Source organism: Camelus dromedarius, chromosome 6 (assembly GCF_036321535.1).
Source record: "Camelus dromedarius isolate mCamDro1 chromosome 6, mCamDro1.pat, whole genome shotgun sequence".
Taxonomy (NCBI): Eukaryota; Metazoa; Chordata; class Mammalia; order Artiodactyla; family Camelidae; genus Camelus; species Camelus dromedarius.
In genome coordinates this window covers 2,249,983-2,269,070 of record NC_087441.1, presented here as the reverse complement: position 1 = coordinate 2,269,070, position 19,088 = coordinate 2,249,983, and the positions used below count along the sequence as shown (strand labels likewise).

Genomic DNA, 19,088 nt, shown 5'->3' with positions numbered 1-19,088 from the left:
CATCACATTAAATCTGAAGAATGCCAAAAACAGGGAAAAAATCTCTCCAAAGCAACCAGACGGAAAAACAGATTTCCTACAAATAAACGTTAATCAGAGCATCGACTAACATCTCAACAGCAATACTGGAAGCCAAAAGAGAGTGGAATAGTGTGCACGCAAAGTACTAAGAGAAAATCGTTTCAGCCTGAAACTCTCCACTTTGTAAAACCTCTTTCAAGAACAGGGGCAAAATAGAGACACTTGCAGATCAAGAATCGGAGAAAGTTCACAACCAGTGAAAACATACAGGGAGGGCTAAACACTCATGGACTGCATAAAAAGAAAGAAAAATCATGTTAGAAATGAAATCTTGATTGAAAAAATAGCCTATACAGAGGGGAGGGTGATTAGAGTTACAAGCTTCTAATGTCCTTGTATTTTTCTGAAAGTCAATAAAGATGCAGATTACTTTTAGACTAAATTAAATATATGCTAAAATTTCTAGAGTAACCAATAAAAAAATAGAAATCCACTGTGTACAGTGTCCCTTGGTATCCACAGGGAACTGGCTCCAAGACTCCCTCAGATATTAAAATCCACACACAGATGTTCAGTCCCTCATATAAAAAGATGCGGTACAGTCAGTGGGTCCAAGGTTGGTTGAATCCATAGATGCAGAACTGAAGATATGGGAGTTCTGACCGTAATTCCTAAACTAACAGGGGTAAAAGTATAGGACAAGAGAATATTCCAAAAGTGGGAATTCTTTCCAAAACAGAAATCCAGGAAAAGCAGGATAAGTGGAAAACACAGCTGTTGGGAGTGGCAACCACCATGGGCCAGAGCATCTCTGCACTCTGCATCCACTCTTGCTGAGCATCTGAAGAACACACGACACACCGCCCACATTCAACCCAGGCCCTTTCTCAGGGCTGTGTTTGCAGCGAGCAGCCTTGGGGGATGAGGTGCTGCTTTCCCCCAAGACAAAGGGCAGGCTTGCTTACCCCCTGTTATAAAATACAAGACCCCCAAGCTCAGTGGTCCTCAACTGGGATGTGGTTCCACTGTGAGCACAGTATCCATCTGGCGTCCTTCACTGCCCCCTTGGGTACTGACGGGCAAAGGAAACCACTGCAAATATGGTATTCATGTCACTTGCGTGATCAAGTCCCTTCTCTTTGACCCTGGAAGCTTATGTCTTTCCCAACATCCATGAAGGACTAACATGCTAATTATTAGTTTGTAAGTGACAAAAAAAAGTCAAATCTAGACTTTACATAAAATAAAAGGGTAGAAACAAATCAAAATACATCAAAAATACAATCAACGTTAATGGGCTGAACTCAGCAGAGTGCCAAATTAATTTAAGGTAAATTTAGTTATAGAGACACTTCTAAAACAAGAGACACAGGAAATTTAAAATAAAAGAATGGAAAAGATATATCATGCAAAAACTAATGAAAGGAGAGCTGATGAAGAAATATTAATGTCATACAAAGTACACAACATACAAATTACACAACATACAAAGTACACAACATAAAAAAAATCACTGCATATTGAAGTTTCAATTTTCCAGGAAGATACAATAATTCCAAACTTGCATGCACCAAATAATATAGCTTCAAAATACATTAACCAAAAATTGACAGAATTTGAGGAAATGCTTAACATATCTCTCAACAAATGATAAATCAAGCAGAGAAACAAAAATCAGTAAATATTTGAATAATTAAATAATATAATTAAGCATGTTGACTTAAGGAATATGTATATATCTCTAACCATTTTGGATTGTGCATTTTTTTCCAAGTTCACAAGGAATATTTACCAAAAATTTACCATGTTGTCATCTAGGCCACAGAGCCTAGATCAGTAAATTATCTAAAAAATAATCACACAAGTAAATGTTACCATATAGGTTTATTTTCTTACCATACCACAAGGATCACTTTTATTTCATTATTAATAATCCCATATGATTGGAAATTTTAAATACAATTTTAATAGAATTCTCACGTATAGAAGCCAATGCTCTATCAGAGGCTTCATGAAACAGCCATGTTTTGACACAAACCCCAAACCTGTTTCCTGATCAATGCCTTGGGCTGCCTTCCTTCTCCTGTGAACCCAAGCAAGTCTGCCGGTCCTCACCCAAATCTATGGAAACAGCCTGATGGAAACACCTGAAGCGACATCAGCCCTTCCAACTCGTCTCGCCTCTCTCTTCCTCCTGCTGCCTTGGCTCCAGCCACACTGACCTGCTCTCAGCTCTTCAGGTATGCCCCACTCCCCGCTGTCTCAGGGCCACTGCACATCCAGTTACCCCCATCAGGACCGTGCTGTGCCCCACCCCAACTCACGGAGATTAGGACCCACCTCTAGCTCTCATCTCTCATACCAGTCCTCCAGGGACACTTTCCATGAACCCCCAGAACCAGCCAGGCCCCCAGGCAGATGCTTTCAGGGTAGCAGCAATAATTTATATTGAAATACTTAGGCGAACGCGTGTGACCGCTGACGTGTGCTTTTATTCCCAATGGACTGTAGACTCCAAGAGGGCGGGAATTGTGTGTTTTGCAAACCACTACACACCGTGCCTGTAATGATGCTTGAACATGCGAAACAAAAGTCTGCTGAACGGGCAGATGTGTGAATCAGGCAGTGGACTGCTGGCCAGAGCGCCACCGTTGCTTTTCCAGCACAATGTGCTTTGTGATGCAGGACGGTGTGTAGGATGAGGATTGACTCGGAAAATTCAGCTCCCCTCCTTCTCCTCTCCCTCTCTCTTCCTCTCTCAGCCAGTAATTAGCATGTCACCTCCCTAACTGAGGGGCTGTCAGCTAAATGCTAAGGGCATATGACATGCACTATCCCCCCCAAAAAAAGAAAAGAAAAAAGAATTCTTCAGCAGGGAACAGATGTTAGATTCACAATAGCACTTCCTGAAGTTCAACGCTGTGCACAGCCCACACTTCTGGGCCAGTGTGTGCCCGTCTCCTGTGCCTGCTCCCCCGGCCATGACATCACTGCTTCCCGTTATTCTTGTGACTGTGCTTCCTTCCCGGGACAACGGGCTGGAAGCCTGGTGACTTTTCAGGAAGTCTGAGACTCCGAGCCCGCACCTTTGCTGGGAGCAACTGCTTCAGCCAAATCCCCCAGTCTTCTCAAGGAAGGATTAGACTGAAGTTGCAAACACGAAAGCATATTGCAAAAGCATGTTACCTTGGAAATATTTTAAAACGAGTCTAAAAATACGAAAAACCAAAAAGAAATGAAGACATGGGAATCTGTCACTTTCACGTAGGATGGACATGACTGGGGTTGTGGTCTGTGTGCCCAAAAACACATCGTGAGGTCTCAACCCGCAAACCTATGAATGGGACCTTATTTGGAAATAGGGTCTTTGCAAATGCAGTCAAGTTAAGATGAGGTCATAGCTGGATTAGGGTGGGCCCTAAACTCAATGTCTGGTGTCCTTGTAAGAGACACACCCACAGAGAACACGTGCAGGTGGGGACAGACCAGAAGGATGTGTCCACACACCAGGGCCAGCCAGCACGCCAGCACCAAAGCTGGAGTCGATTGTCTGGAGCCTCCAGGGAGGACAGCCCTGCTGATACTTTGCAGGAGAGCATCGTGAGACCTGAAGGGTGGGAGGGGGACTTCGGGGTCACTTGCTTGAGAAGCACTGGTGCAAGCAGTCCCCTTGTAGAAAGAGCCAGGGTCCCCGAGAGCAGCCCTGCATCCCAGGGGGTTTCGCCCATAGGGAGGGCCAGGCGGTGCTGGTGGGCAGGGGGGCACGTCCGGGGTGGAGCCTGAGCCCCTGGACAGGCTGTCCTGGCAGGGGCTCTCTCCGCACGGACACAGCACCCGGAGTAGAACCAGAGCCCCGCTCTGGGTCCCCCCTCCTCTCCCAGGATGCACCCTTCGCGCGTCAGCGCTGCGGACGCTCACCCCACGGCTTGATCTTGTTCTTCGGTTACTACAGCTCTTCTTTGCGCAGAAGATTTGCTGTGTTTTGTTCCTCTTAGGGCCTCTTGGAATGTGCTGACCGCGGGAGGACCCAGCCCTGCGGGTCAGGATGGGCACCCATGCGTCCCGCGTCCACGCTTTCCCGGTCCGAGCTGTTCTCCCCTCCGCTGGGCACACTGAACTCCGCGGCTGGGGGGGTACAGGCCCGCGCCTGCTGGAGGCTGTGCTGAGCCCCGCGAGGCCCTCGGCCCAGCAGCCGCGCTGGGGCCCGGGGAGCCCCCCCCCCCACCGGGCCGCTGTCCGCTGTGCGCGGAGGGCCTCTGGGCACCGACGCGCCTACACTGCTACACAGCGCGGAGACTGGCTCTGCTGGCTGCAGCGTGCCTTGGGGTCATCCCACAGGCCATCCGGGTGTTTTGAAAGTCTGGTCCAGCCCTCCCTCATCCGTGACTCCAGCGATTTCCCACTCTCTAGCAAAACGTTCAGGTCCCCACACGCCCCTCTGCCCTCCTTCCGTGCTTCTCAGCGACGGGGGCTGTTTACCACGGTTGTTCCGACTCACTGTAAATTACCCACACATAGTGGTTTAGTTATTATTTTTTTTTACTAGCACCTTCATTCGGCCAATTTCCTCTCATCCTTCAAAGGTTTGTTTAGAGTCATCTCTGCTGGGAAATTTTCCTACACGCACACACCCCCCCCCACATGCACACGTGCACACACACCCCCCCCACCACGTACATACACACGCGCACACACTAACGCACACATTCCCACACACAGGCTGTCCCGCCCCACGTTCTCACGCCCTTCCCTGGCGCGCCTACAGCGTAACGCACACACCTGCATCACGCTCTTTACAGAGACTGTGATCGTTCATTTGCCTTTGTATCTGTGACCAGACAAAGAGCCACCAGATCGCAGAAGCTGTGTCCCACGTGACAAGAAGGCAAGTGGTGTGGGAGAGACGTCTAACCAACCCTCCTCGACTGCACAAAAGGACGAAGTCACGTGTCTGTGAGCCAGGGCTTCTCCTGCAGGGGCTCAGCATGTGAGCGCTCTCCCCGTCTCCGGGGTGGGCAGATGAGGAAACACATGATCCTGGAGGATTCCCTGAACCTCTCAGGCCCTCGGGCCCGTGAGCAGGGGATGCGGGGACCATGGTGACCTCCCCCATGACCGGTGCTGCTACCCGGAACACCTTGTCTCTCTGCCAGCTTCCGTGACAACAGGCTCACTAGCACAGGATTTAGAACTGTGTGTCACACCTCACACGGACGGGTCACCCTGAGCGTAGAAAGACGGCAGTCTTCACATTATTCTTATTTTAACAAACTCTTTGTTGCCCTTAAAAGAACATTGGCCTCAAGGCTGAAATATCAGATGGGGTAACATGACAGGCTCTTGTTCCTTAAAAACGGAGATCTGTAGTCCCCGAGGAAGAGTCTCTCAGCCCCACGCCCGTTTGCTTTGTTGAGACTGACCGAAAATGCACACTTCACTCCCGCCCCAGCTGCCAAGCAAGATTCCCTTTCTACCTCTGTGGAAACAAGCCAGGCTCCCCGGGGGCTTCTATTCTGGGGTCCCCGGCAGGAACTCTCTCGTCACCGCATTCTTACTCAGACACTGAGCACATGCAGCACCCAGTTTACACCCGGGACTGGGAGGCGGACAAGAGGAGGCGTCTCGGGTTGCCCGGAGGCAGGAGGAGGAGCCGTGGGGAGAAAGGGTCCATCTCCATCATCCTTGTTTTACTATCATCCGCCGAGGGTCAAGAAATGATGATTTTTTTTTTTTAGGCCAGCGTGCTGCCTGTTCTACAGCCTGCCTCAGACACAAAGTCCGAAAGCGTCAGAGCTCCTGCAATGCGGGCGCACAGGTAAACTGACTCAGGCACATGGACACAGGTGGCATTCCCTGAGTTAGGAAAGTTGAATTTGTTGGCTTCAAACTCACCCACTTCCCGTTCCCCTCTTCTCTCTCTGATGTGTCAGCTAAAATTCTAAATGATGTCGACCCAGACCAGTCCATGAAAGGCACCCCCGGGCCCCAGACAGGATGGGGGTGTCATCTTCTCAGGCAGCTTCTCGGAGTTTGAGAGGGTACGTAGCTGGGGAGGCTCAGGTTGGTTTGGGTCTAAACCCCAGACAGGCCATCTTTTGTTGTTTTCAGCACCTAAAATAACGTCCCATGGGCAGCTCCGTGCCAAGGTCCCCTGCCTTCAGGACCTGCACCTGACGTGACCCTGTTGCAGACCCTCACTCAGCACCTCCTTGCCCACCAGGAAACACCAGTGCTTTGCTCAGGGTCACTGGCGCCGTGAGCATCACATCTTAGGCTAGAACCCAGGTCTCTTGGCTTCACTTTGGTCCTCTCTCTACTTTATCTCATAGTTGTATCTTATCATAATTTTCTTTTTCAGTGGAAACCAGGACATAGCTTCTCCTTCTAACCAACCATCTGCAACCATGAGCTCAGCTCAGTGAGTGCAGAAAAGTGTTGTATCAGGTGGGCAGCGATTCAAAGATTTTTTTTGTACCAGATTACGCAATTATCTCAACGCACAGCATTATGTAAGTGCACCTGAAACCGGCCACTACGAGGGGTAAAACCCGAGACGTGCAGCTGACCGGCTTCTGCTGTGTTTCTAAAGCTTGCAAAGGGTTTGTGACACCCACCAGGCGATTTTCTTGCTTGAGCAAGAACATTTTATCCATAGAGGACAATTCTTCACAGAATGGCAAAGGAAATCCAGGGAAAAGTATGAATGCTTTTATCTTAAGAAAGGGAGAAAAAAAAAATGTCCTTGAAGCACTCCACGCTGTCACTCTGAAATACTGGTGGCAGCGATCAAATGTGCCACCAGCACTGAGCCTGTTCAGAATCCCTACGGATGCCAACAACCCGCACACAGGATTTTAAATATTATGTCTGACTGGTCGGCTAACGATGACAAGGACACTGAGGTAGTGGTGTGTGGCTCAGGGAGTGTGCGCACAGCACGCTCTCAGCTGACTGTGCAGTTCAATACATCCTCAGAGCTCTTTCCCTGGGTCCACCTGGAACGGTGTCTGCCTCCCGAGGAATCCACGAGCCAGCTGTTCATCGTCTCTGGGAGCCGGCCACGGTGGGCGGGTGGATCTCCTGCTGTGCTGCCCTGAACGCTGACGATGCGCTCAGGTTTCAGGGACAGGAGGCTCAGCCTCTGGAAAGTGTGTTCTTATCACTGCTGCCTTTTCACTAGACCTTCATTTATTTCTGCTATTGGGTTTTCAAAACCACTGAGGCTAAAAGAATTTAAGAATGTTAGAGGAAGTGAAAATAGAGGCTCTCTGAGAATGCTGTCCTTTGAGCATCCTCACGGCAGGGAAAACCGAAGTCGGAGGACTAGAGCTGCGGACTGATTGCTCCGAAAGAAAACCTGCAAAATGCACGTGGCGAAGGCCATTCGGGCTACTGCATCCTCTCCGCTCTATTTGCTTTGTTTTAAAAACCATCTCACTCATTATTCTGGGCAGTTTGCATTCCGATTTTATTCCCGACTTCAAAAATTCTATACAGCATCTTAAACTAATGTCTCTGGGGAAATTCGCACCAGCTGCGTTTACTCAGAGGACAGTTGAAAATGCTCATCCTTCACCCTAAAAGAAATTAGTCTGCTTTCCTCTCGACGTCACCAGACGGACTTCGACCTTGGCACTTTGTGCTCTTTGAGGAACCTAGCAAAAGGCTCGTGGAGATCGCTCTCCTACGCTGCCACCACAAGCCTGACACCGTTTCTTAGCTCAATCAACTTACTTCTTCTTTTTGCTCATAATGAGCTGCTTTGTGTCCCTGAAGGACAGCTCGGCACCCGAGGCTGAAGGTGACATCATTTGATGCTGCACTAACACCTTGCAGGCAAAACCCCAGAGCGGCTGCTCAGCTCGGCTTGGGGTCAGAGCACGTTCAGAGCTCAGGGGTTCCACTCGTCCCGAGAGCTGCTCTGGGGTTTTTGAGCCCCATTGTGGTCAGTGTAGAGTGATGGACATGCTCTTTAATTAAACAGTCAAGCACCATATTCAAACCCTCCTTGTCACTGACCACACCGACCACACGCAGTGCCATCCTCCCCAGCCACACCGGCCTCTGTGGCCTCGGACGTGGTCACTCCCCACGGGCTGCATTTGGCATGGACACCAGACTGTGGGGCTTCTGTTCCCAGAGGAGCCCTGAACTCCAGAACCTACTATGATGCTGTTCATTATTCCACTTTTTTCTCCTAAGTCTTTTTCTGGGAGGTAAATAATTCCCGCCAAACCAGCAGGCTCAGTCCTGGTACGAGCTCCAGTCAAGCTGCAGTCCTCGAACCAGGCACGAAGACAGCGTCCACACTGTGGTCAGCAGTTAGGCTGGCGGGGCCGCCCTTGCACGAACCACCTCCTCTTCCCAGAAGAGCACCATGTCTCCCTGGACTTCCTATGAACAAGCAGAAGTGCGGAGAGTCCGGCAGCCCAAACCCTGCACCGATTTTGTATGACTTGATGAAAATAGCTAACAGTATTTTATTTGTGACTCTTGGCTCATTTTGTGAACTAAATGGATGGAAAGAGAGAGGACTGATCACTGACACTAGATCTAGGAGGCACTACACAAATCCAAGTGGGGGCTTCCTAGCTTGTAAAAAGAACAGAAATAAAGGCAGTGGCGCCTAATAGAAATACGCTTTCAAATGCTCAGGGCTGTGGGTTATAATGCTTTGCAAAAATCATGAATCTTCTCAATCTGTGTCACAAGGGCATCCTCCCCACCACTCACTGAGATGCTGAGCAGAACCCTTGCAAAACACGTCCACTGTGGAGCTCGAGAAGGTGAACGAGCTCTAACAGCAGGTTGTGTGTTTGTCTCACTTGGATTACCCTTCAGCCATCCTGGCCAAGTTTTCAAAAACACTTCCCCACACATCAGGGTAAAAGAGCCTTAATGTCCTCTAATTTAATGAATGATTGCCTCTGAACAATTAAAAGGGAAAAGAGTGAATTACAGAAAATAATGACCCCACTGCTGCATTTTACTCTTCTAAAAATCAGATACTTTCTGCAGCCAATATTGCAGAATTACAGCAAAGGGCATCAAAGCTTCACACCGAGCACTGAACATGGAACAAGCCCCCCCCAAGCACTGGCTGAGCATTTGTCGCTGACCACGCCGAGCACACGCAGCGCCATCCTCCCTACAAGCGCTGGCTGCGCTGCGTGTGAAAGGGTTTGGGCCCTGATCTGTGAGCTCGTGAACTCCAGCAGACACAGGAGGGGGAGAGGTGCGGGCAGGGGAGGCTGAGGCTAGGGTGCAGTCGGGAGCTGCGTCCTGCACGGGGTCGGGCAGGGGAGGCTGAGGCTAGGGTGGGGTTGGGAGCTGCGCCTGCGTGGGGTCGGGCAGGGGAGGCTGAGGCTAGGGTGCGGTCGGGAGCTGCGCCTGCGCGGGGCGGCTTTATGATCTTGGTCTCACTCAGTCCCTCTCAGCCTTTTATCCTCTGTAAAGTCAGGGTGTGTTCTTACTGGACGATCTCAGAAAAATTCCAACATATTGTGATCAAAGAATTTCATTTTCTCAAGAAAGAGAAAACTACTGGGAATCGGAAAAAGGCCCAGCAGGGCGTCTCTCCGGTGGAGCCCCTCCTGCTGGCATTTTCTTTCCGGGTCACCTAGAGCCACGTGGCGGAGGTTGGGGTGGGTAAACAGCCCCTGGGGCAGTGGAGAGCTGTGGATCCTGAGACCTCGGGGGGGGGGGGGCGGGGGGCTCAGAGCCCTGTGGGACCCCTACACCTCCTTCTGCTTTGCACCTTGTCACCGTGTGCCTTTGACATGTTGTCAGAGACCCACCAGACCAAGGGACGCGACGGAGCCAAGCCCTTCCATGGCCATCGGCCTGCAGCAGGGAGCAAGCTTAGAACTGGAAAGGGGAGTTCCAGAACCTGGAAAATGCTGTGCTGAACTCACTTCTTTCCCCCCAGTCAACACGGGAGATGAGGATGGAGAGGGCAGGGACCGTCCAGGAGGGGCAAGAGCTCGGCTTTTACTGTGAGAGAAACAGAGGGCAGAGGAGGGGCAGCTCTGGCTAGAGCTCCCAAAGGGCCTGCGGCCGTCACGGCGCCGGCAGCTCACGCACGACTGCGCGCTGAACAGACGAGCGGCAAGGACCCGCCGTAGGGCACAGGGAGCTAGAGTCAACCTCTTGTAACAGCGTATATGGAAAGGAACCCGAAAAGAAAACATACATGTATGTATGTGTATAACTGAATCACCTTGCTGTACACCCGAAACTGACCCTGTCAATCAACCACACTTCAATAATAAATTTTAAAAAAGAAAAAGAAAAAAGAAAACAGTGTCCAGCTGAGCTGTCCGATCAGGAGCCGCCTGCCACGCGAGGCTCCTCAAGTTCAAATTAAGGAAAATTAAATACAACTTAAAATTTAGCTCCATTGAAGGAAAAAGCTGATAAAAATCCAAACAAAGTCTGCACTTTAGTAAATAACAATAATAATAATAATATAGCCACGTTGGTCTGTTAGTTCCAACAATCATACAGTGGCCGTCTAAGACGTTAATAGAAAAAGTGAGTAAGGAACATACAGGGACCCTCTGTCTTAGCAACTTTACGGTAAACCTAGAAGGATTTCGAAATAAAAACTGATAAAAAACTAAATGAAGTTTAGCTCCTTAGTCACACTGGCCACATTTTGGGGAGTCCCAGGCATAGACTGCGTCCATCAGCCCCATGTGCAGTGTTGGTCTGTGGACAAGGGCGGGAACCCACGTCAGAGCCCAGGGACCAGGGCAGCAGGCGTGCTAAACGCTGGCCCCTCTCCACACGTGAGACCGTTTAGCCTGCAAATTCTGTGTTCAGACATACAAGCAGGTGCGCTCAGGCTCTAAAAGTGAACTTGAAAGTTCTTCATCTTTGTGGATTGCAAGCGACCTTGGCCAGCACCCTGGAGAGGCCACAGTCCCTATGCCCCGCCCCAAGTTCACCTGGGCTCTCGCCACGTCCCCTGACGCGTCTGTTCCCTCCCTGGGACTCAGCAGAGGCCATCTCCGCTGACCAGTCATTACCAGCAATTCAGCAGGAAACACGAAGGTTTGGTTAAACAAAGGAAATTATGGGGAAAAAATGAGACCCATTCCCCAAACATTCTAACATAAAACATATAAATACACGTGTATTTGCCAATCATTCCAGTCAGACGTCTTTGAATATGGATCCATTTTCTTCTCTGGCTAAACCATGCCCCTGAGCACTGGGCTGTACTGTCACTGAGCAGGGCCCTCTGGGGTCTTCCCAGGACAGACCCCCCACCCCATGTCGTTCACCTGCCCCTCGTCTGGAGAAAAGCTTTAGTCTCCCAGGCCTCCCCGAGTTCCAGAGAGTACATGGAATCAGGGAAGCGAGGAAATGCAGAAAGAAAGGAAAGCCGTCAAGCAAGACACAGTAACCGTAGTTCAGCCACTAAACAAAGTCAGGGGCCTCCAGTTCCTCCTCAGGGGCCACAGATAATATTCTAAGCCATGTCTTTTGAGCTGTTTTGCAAATACTGGAACCCCCACCAGGTGGAAGAAGCTAACTGTGTGCTGCCCACAAGCACGTGGCCCCCAGACTGGTTGGAACCAGAAAGCTGACGATGTTGACCCCTGATGACCTCACCGCCAGCCCATCAGGAGCACGTCCACGCGCTGATCACGCACCCACAGCCCCCTCCCTCGCCCTGTCTTAAACCCTTCCCTGAAAGCCTTGGGGAGTCTGGGTCTTCTAAGCACTAGCGCCAGACCCCTTGCTTGGTGCCTGCAGTAAGCGCTGCACTTCCCTTCACCACCACCCGGGGGCAGCAGGTTGGCTTCCCTGCGCACAGGTGAGCAGACCCGAGTCTGGTTCCATAACAGCACAAAGGGGTTTTTAGTTGCAAGCCATTCAAACTAACTTCAGTAATAGCAAGTTCCTTATCTCCCATCACCAGGGCTCCAAGGGGTAGTGCTGCTTCAGCCTGGCTCCCGCCCACTCCCCCCGAAGTAATCTACGAGGCCAGCCCAGTGCTGACCACGCGGGCATCTCTCCTGAGGGTCCTAAGTGCACCAGGGCTTCATCTACTTAGCTGGGAAGTGAGGACTCACCCCCGCTGTGGAATCCTATACTTCTCCTCTGAGATGCGACCCGTCCTAAGACGCATTCCATTTTCAGCAGTCTTAACCTGTACCTCAGCACCTGTGAGATGTGGGGAAATTTTACTCTCAGTCTGATTCACCAGTTTGGTTCACAGGCTCACCCCAGACCAACGACAGGCCACGAGAGTGTCAGGTGCGAATGGGATGCTGCCTGCCCCGGGGGGCAGGGCCCAGTGTGACAGGCTGTGTACCCCCTCAGGCCGAGATGACTTCTGACTCTCCTAAACACGTGGGTGTAAACAGGAGGGGGGACACCTGAATAAAACTAGCCTCCTCGGGAGGAGAGAGGGGCCGTGGATGTGAGCGGTCACCAGTGGTCTCCAGCACCCCACGATCTCACGGTAGGAGAATGGGGGAGAATCTGAAGTAAGTTTGCACAGCATCCCAGGGGCAGACTCCCTCTGGGAAATCCCAACTCCCCTCCCCAGATGCTACAGGTGTTTCGCCCAACCCTGTTCAATCACACTCCTCATCCGCGTTCATGTATGCCGACCATTTCCAAAGTCTTCAATTCACCTCCCACAGACAGCGCTGTCCTCCCTCCTTACTCAAAGCTCATCCATTTGTAGTAATTAATTATCATAGCTAATGAACCTCAGGTAACACTGATTGCCAGGGGCACCGTTAGTTACACCCCACCCAGAAGGGAAACACAGGGTCTATCCGGGGGACACAGGGTTATTGTAAGAAGATTCAGATTCCAGTGACAGGGTTCGCACCTAGAGTAAATGATGCCACATACTCAGTCGTGCAGACGGGTTGGTAAACCAGCATGGGTGCTCTCGGAAGCTTGTAACTTCACTGGTGGACCTGAGCCACGGACCTGCTGGAGGGTTCCACCCGGGCTGCCGTGGCTGGTGGGCTGCATGCCCTGCAGATGGGACGGGACTGAGAGCAGGTGAGACTGGTGGGCAGGTGACTGGAGATCGGACAAGAGAGACTGTGATTAACTTCATATTAAGTTAGCAAATAAAACATTAAAACTTTCCCAAAGATCTATATTCCTTTCTTGTTATGATTCGAAGGAGCTCACAGCTATCAGAATCCTGCTTGCTGGTCAAGGTGGGCCACCCTGCAGAGCAACTGTCCGGCAAGAGTGTAAACTGGAAGGGCCAGTTTGGAAGGCACGATCGGGGGAGGTTGCAGGTCCACAAGCCCCAAGGCTCAGGACACCCACCGCATCCACTGTGCAGATCAGAGCACGTGAGCGCTCAGAGACACGCCGGAAACCGCCCCATGCTGGAAATAACCTGCTGTCGTGGTGGAAGGAACACAGGCACTGAGGCACCGGCAGGCAGGCAAGCTTCTCCATCGGTGGGAACAGGAAGCCACAGCGATGCACAGTGACTCGGGGACTCCCGCGGACGTAAAGGACAAGTGAGACAAGAGAGACATGAGAGGAAGGGCAAAGACAGCTTCTACTTCCAGAAACTTCCAAAGCAGGTGAAACACACTGCTCACTTAGGAAGTGCTGCCTGGGTCAAGTTTAAGGAAACACAGAAGCCATCCACACAGCATGCAGGTGCCTGTGACCTCTGGGAGGGGAGGAGGGCTGGCTGCCTTCTGTGTCTTGAGGTGGGTCACATACTTGTGTCTCTTGTAATTCCTTCAGCTGTACGTTTATCCTTCCGGTGCCCTTCGTGGACATGAACTGCATTGCAAACTAACGAGACAGGCTGGTCCTCCCAGCCCAGCCCCAACGGCCCGTCCGAGAGGCCACGAGGCCAGAGAGAACAGTGTTCACCTCCACGGGTGCCCACCGCACACGCCTTAGCACATGTGACTGAGACACGGCGCGCCTCCCCTGGTGTGTGCTTCCTGGATCTGAGACTGCAAGTTACCTAAAATAGAGCGACTCACGAGGAAGCTGTCCTTAGCAAATGTGTATTGATCGGCACAAAACGGAGCAGCTCGATAAGTGCTTACATAAGCCGCCCTCCGCCCCAGCACACCAGCTCTGTGCTCTGAGGGAGATCCCAAGACAGTGCCACGTGGTTCCTGATCTCACAGAACTCTCCACTCAGGCTGAGAGGAAAACAGGTCATTCACACATAAGCTGGAGGCCAGCACACCGTGCTGCCCATGGCAGGTCCACAGAGAGATGTCATCTCTGCCGGTTACTGGACACAGGTCAGTGTGGGGCGAGGCAGGAGGTGCAGGGCGGTGGCCCTGACTCAGGACATGGGCTCTGGCACAGGCTGGAACATTCCAGAACCTCTCAATGCCTTTTATCCAAGAAAAACAGCCCCTCCCAAGAGCTGCTGACCCCTGTCCGACGGCTAGGTAAATGCCCTCCTGAGCAGATGCTCAAACACCAGGGCTGCTCTCGTCAGCATCCGGGTTTGGTGGGACCTCGTCTGACGAAGATGAGAGGACAGGACAACTGCTCTGCTCTCAGGATCAGGACTTGAGTCCCTAGCTCCCTCCACGACCTCTCGGAAGACCCAAAAACCGTCCAAGTTTCTGCTTTCTCACCTACAAAATTGGAATAACCCCTAGTTGGGGGAGAGGTGAGCCGATGAGACAGCAGGTGGAAAGTGGGCTTCAGGCTGCTGAGCAGCGTCCTGGGACGCCGGGCCCCAGAACCACCGCGTGAGAGTTAAAACATCATCATGGGATGTGCAACCCACTGCCTGAGCGGGGGTGTCACTTCTGGTTTGAAGAAACACACAGAATAATTAATGAGCAAGGCTGGACAACAGGTGTCCCCATGCTGGGTAAATGCAGGACGATAAACTGGCCCACCATTGCTGATTTTCTAAAAAAGAAAAAAGAAAGAAAGAAAAGAAAAGAAAACTTTAGGGAAGCTTTAAACAGACACTAGGATAGAAAAATATGTTTCAGCACCAAAAAATGTAGGTAACTAATTCGAAAAGACACACACATCCCAATGTTCACAGCAGCACTATTTACAACAGCCAAGACATGGAAACAACCTAAATGTCCATCAAAGGATGACTGGGTAAAGAAGCTGCGGAGTATTTACACTATGGAGCACTACTCAGCCATAGAAAGAATAAAATAATGCCATTTGCGCCAACTTGGATGGACACAGAGATGATCATACTAAGTGAAATTAGAGAAAGACAAATATCATATGATATCACTTATATGTGGAATCTTAAAAAACGACACAAACGAACTTATTTACAAAACAGAAAGAGACTCACAGACATAGAAAACCACTTTGTGGTTACCGAGGGGAAAGGGGGTGGGAGTTTGGGATTAACAGATACACAGTACTGTATACAAAATAGAATAAACAAGGTCCTGCTGCACAGCACAGGGAACTATACTCAATATCTTGTATTAACCTATAATGGAAAAGAATCTAAAAAAGAATATATATGTGTGCATAACTGAATCACTTTGCTGTACACGAGAAAGTAATACAACATCATAAATCAACTTAAATAAAACAAACAAACAAAACAGTAAATGCACCCACAAAGGATGACGCAGAGGAGGCTCAGAGACGCGCGACAGTAACACTCCTCGCCTCCTGTCACAGCCGCAAAGCCGTGGGCACTGCAGGCAGGCCCTGCGGAGCACATGGCGAGGGACCAAGGACGGGAGCCACACTCGGAGCCGCGTGTGTCCCTGCTGAGACAGTGCGTGCAGGAGGGGTCAGGAGGGAAGAAGCGGGAAGGGGCAAAGCCTGATGTCCCAGTGGGTTTTTCCCTAAAGGAAAAGGGGGAATGAAGGTTTCGAGGCAAGATGCCGTGCCAATACCTTTGCGACGTCTGCTAACAGAGAACGGAGCTGGGATGCGCTTCCGCCCAAGGCGAGCTGGGATGAGCTGACTGCGCTGAGCAGGGGCTAATTTCTGACTCAAGTGTAAACTGTGATCTTGGGGAGCAAGAAACGACGCTGCTCTGGATGACGTGCTAAGAGCTGGTGTGGATTCTCATCACTTCTCCTAACAGCCTGTGATGCGTGGTGACTGGCGACTCTGCACTGAGGTCCTGGGTCAGCGCTACCGGGCGCATCAGCCCGCGTGCCTGCGCATCCTGTGGACCCTTCCCGCCTCCAGACACGGTGCACAGCAGGGGCAGGTCGCATCCGTGGGGCAGGGGCTGCTCTGAAATTATGTGCTGAAAGTCTTTCTGATAAAAGAGTCCATACTGCTTCATAAAAGGTATCACCAGTCTGAGAAGGCACCCTGAAACCTGACACAGTCATCCAGGGGTCCAGGGGCCGGAGACCCAGGAACAGCAGAGACCCAGCAGAGTCGGGGCTCCCGGCTTTTCCCACACGGTTCGGGAGTGGCTGTGGCTTTCACGTCAGGGATTCCGACCTCCACCATCTCAGGGGGCTTGCTGAGCTGCGTAAATCCTGGCAACTCAAGGTCCTTCCCTGCTCCCCATGCCAGGAGAGAAGACACCGGAGTAGAAAGTTATGGCTGGAACTTGTCCTTGGGGGCTGGAGTGGACAAACTCCGACCTCCCACACCCTTGGACCTGGCCTGGCGGCGTGTTCAGGAAGTGGAGGCTGCACGTGAGACGGAGAACCAGTGAGGCACCAGCAGGGGAGCAGCTCGGCTGATCATGCTCCGTTTCCCCATCTGCGTGTGTGAGACCGTGTCAGTGAGTGATGCGGGGAGCTCGGACAGAGAAGGGAATGTCTTGGGAGCATGCCTCGTAGCCCTAACGTTACCTCCCTGAAATCGGACTGAATGATTAAATACTCTGGAGCAGAGGAATCCAGTCGCCCCTTTGACATGTATCAAGCACCATGTCCCTTCCAGGATGACATCTGCTTCTCCAGTAAATCCTCTCCCTTCACGTGACCCACCTGCCCTCCTTCCTCCCCACCGCTGCCTGCGGTGGTGATGCAACTTCACCCCCAAAGGCCTTCCATGGCACTTACACGGGGACCACCAAGGCATCGGCTGAATGTACAGGCTGGACAGGTGTCTGAAATGAAGCGTGAACGAGGAGGGAAGGAAAGCAAGGCAGACGCGCTGGGTACATTAAGGCAAAAAGCACCGTTTCCCAACTGCAGCCCTTTTAATTAAAAACCAAAATTAAAGTTATGTGGACGCTCATTAAGTCTTTATTTTAAACACAGGCTGACAAAACTAATTGCACTAAAGTCTTCCCAGCGGTCCCCTGCTGGCCCCTCCCAGGCCTGGAAGGACTCCGGCGGCAGCGCAGACAGGACACGCGGGCCGCAGAGGGCTCACAGCCCTGCAGTAGGACGACGGGGCGGCGCTGTCTGGAGGTGACGGGTGTGTTTCTTTTTCTTCACTGCCCTGGGAAGAAAGTGTTTGCTTCCAAGTTTTGTTTTCTTTCCTAAACGGGGGCTGGAGCCACAGATACAAATTTTGTTCAAGGTCTACTTCCTGCAAGTGTGGTGGCTTGTTAACTCCAGGGACTTGGGCGTATGCAGAGGAGGGAAGTTCAGTGTCACCGAACACTGGGACGGGAGCTGCGCTGCGTGAGCGCGCGGACTCGGGGCCCCACTCTCGGCCCCGTCCCACTGCCCTCTGCCTCTGGCGCCAACCTCGTGGCCGGGGACGGCGCCTCCTGGACCCCTCCTTTGTGGGAACACAGGCGGGTGTCTGCTCTCGCCTTACTGGGTGAAGCAAAGGAATCAGAGGAAATTAAGACTATTTGAAAACCGATTTTGTGCGCTGGAAAACACCAGGTGAGTGTAGGGCACAAACACTTCCCACAAGGAGAACTAGGGCGTTTCATTCTGTTTTAATTTCTTTACAGTGCTTACAATGGGTAATTGTTTCATTAACTGGATGGAAACATAATGGCATCTTTTAAAAGTAAAGAATCTCACTTAGATAAGCAGTACTATTGTTTTGGTATATTCTCTTCCAATGTGTGGGTGTGAGTCCGCCTGCATCTCAGTGTGTGCGTGTGTGTGTGTGCGTGTGTGTGTGTGTTTGCCAGAGAGGGAGAGGTGACTGAACAGGTGTTTGCGCGCCCGCCTGACACCCAGCACAGCATGCTGGGAGCACCCTTGCTGGGGGGAGGGCGGCAAGTAAGACAAATACCGTTCCTGCCCCGGGGGCAAACACTCTATCTGAAGAAGCAGAAACAAGTGCTTTCATAGTTACTGGTTTAATCACAAAACGGGAGAGCACTGCGAAGAGTAACCTGGGTGACGTGAGAGTGTGTAACAGGCGAACGCCCACCAAACTGAGACCTTGCAGGACACGCGGGTTTAAGCCTGACTGCACGGCAGGCGCCTCCTCGCGCTCTCCCGCGGGAGCATCGCAGCCCCGCTACGGGGGGCCCCGCTTAGCCGTCTCCCCGTCGTTAGGTTTCTTTACTGCGAGGAACACTCTCGAGCATGAATCGTTAACGTCTTACTTTCTTAGAATATATTCCTACAAATTGAAATCCTGACCTAAAAGTCACAAAAGTTTGAGGGTAATATTACACATTTCAAGCTGTTTTTCCAGAAGCCTGACTCAGTTCACCCCGCAGAGCAGAGCTAAGCACGTCCCTCGGAGAACACCGCCCTTCAACGGGGCCGACGTGCGCGCTCAGAAGTCGCCTGCTAGTGTAACCTGCATTTATTTCATTACGAGTAGTGTTTAAAAATACTGGGGGTTGTTATTTTTTAATTCTGTAAAGTAAGTGCATGTCATCGGCCCATTTTCTCCTATTGGAGAGCTAGCATTTTCTCACTCTTTTCTAAGAGTTCTCTATGTAGTAAGGAACGAGCCCTTTATCAAAATTTGTGTATATGTATTTTTTAGTCTATTGCCTTACCACTTTATTTATAAATTTTGACACATGAACAGTTCTCGATATTTCAGTAAGTCGAGTCAGAGGACGAGTTTTTGTGCGATTTTTCTTTCCTTTGCGTGTATGACCAGAAGCCTCTGCGCATCCTGGGACCAGCTAAATATTCAGCCGCATTTTCTTCGTTTCTTTATGTTTCTCGTTCTGTAACTACGGTCCCTCTGCA

At 51.0% G+C, this 19,088-nt stretch overlaps 1 protein-coding gene across 13 annotated transcripts in view; it reads right to left on the bottom strand.

The window, feature by feature from the left end:
- The window catches only part of LOC105086277 (ribosomal protein S6 kinase alpha-2), a 375,469-nt gene that overhangs the window by 159,217 nt on the left and 197,164 nt on the right, over positions 1 to 19,088 (bottom strand). The window lies entirely within an intron of this gene.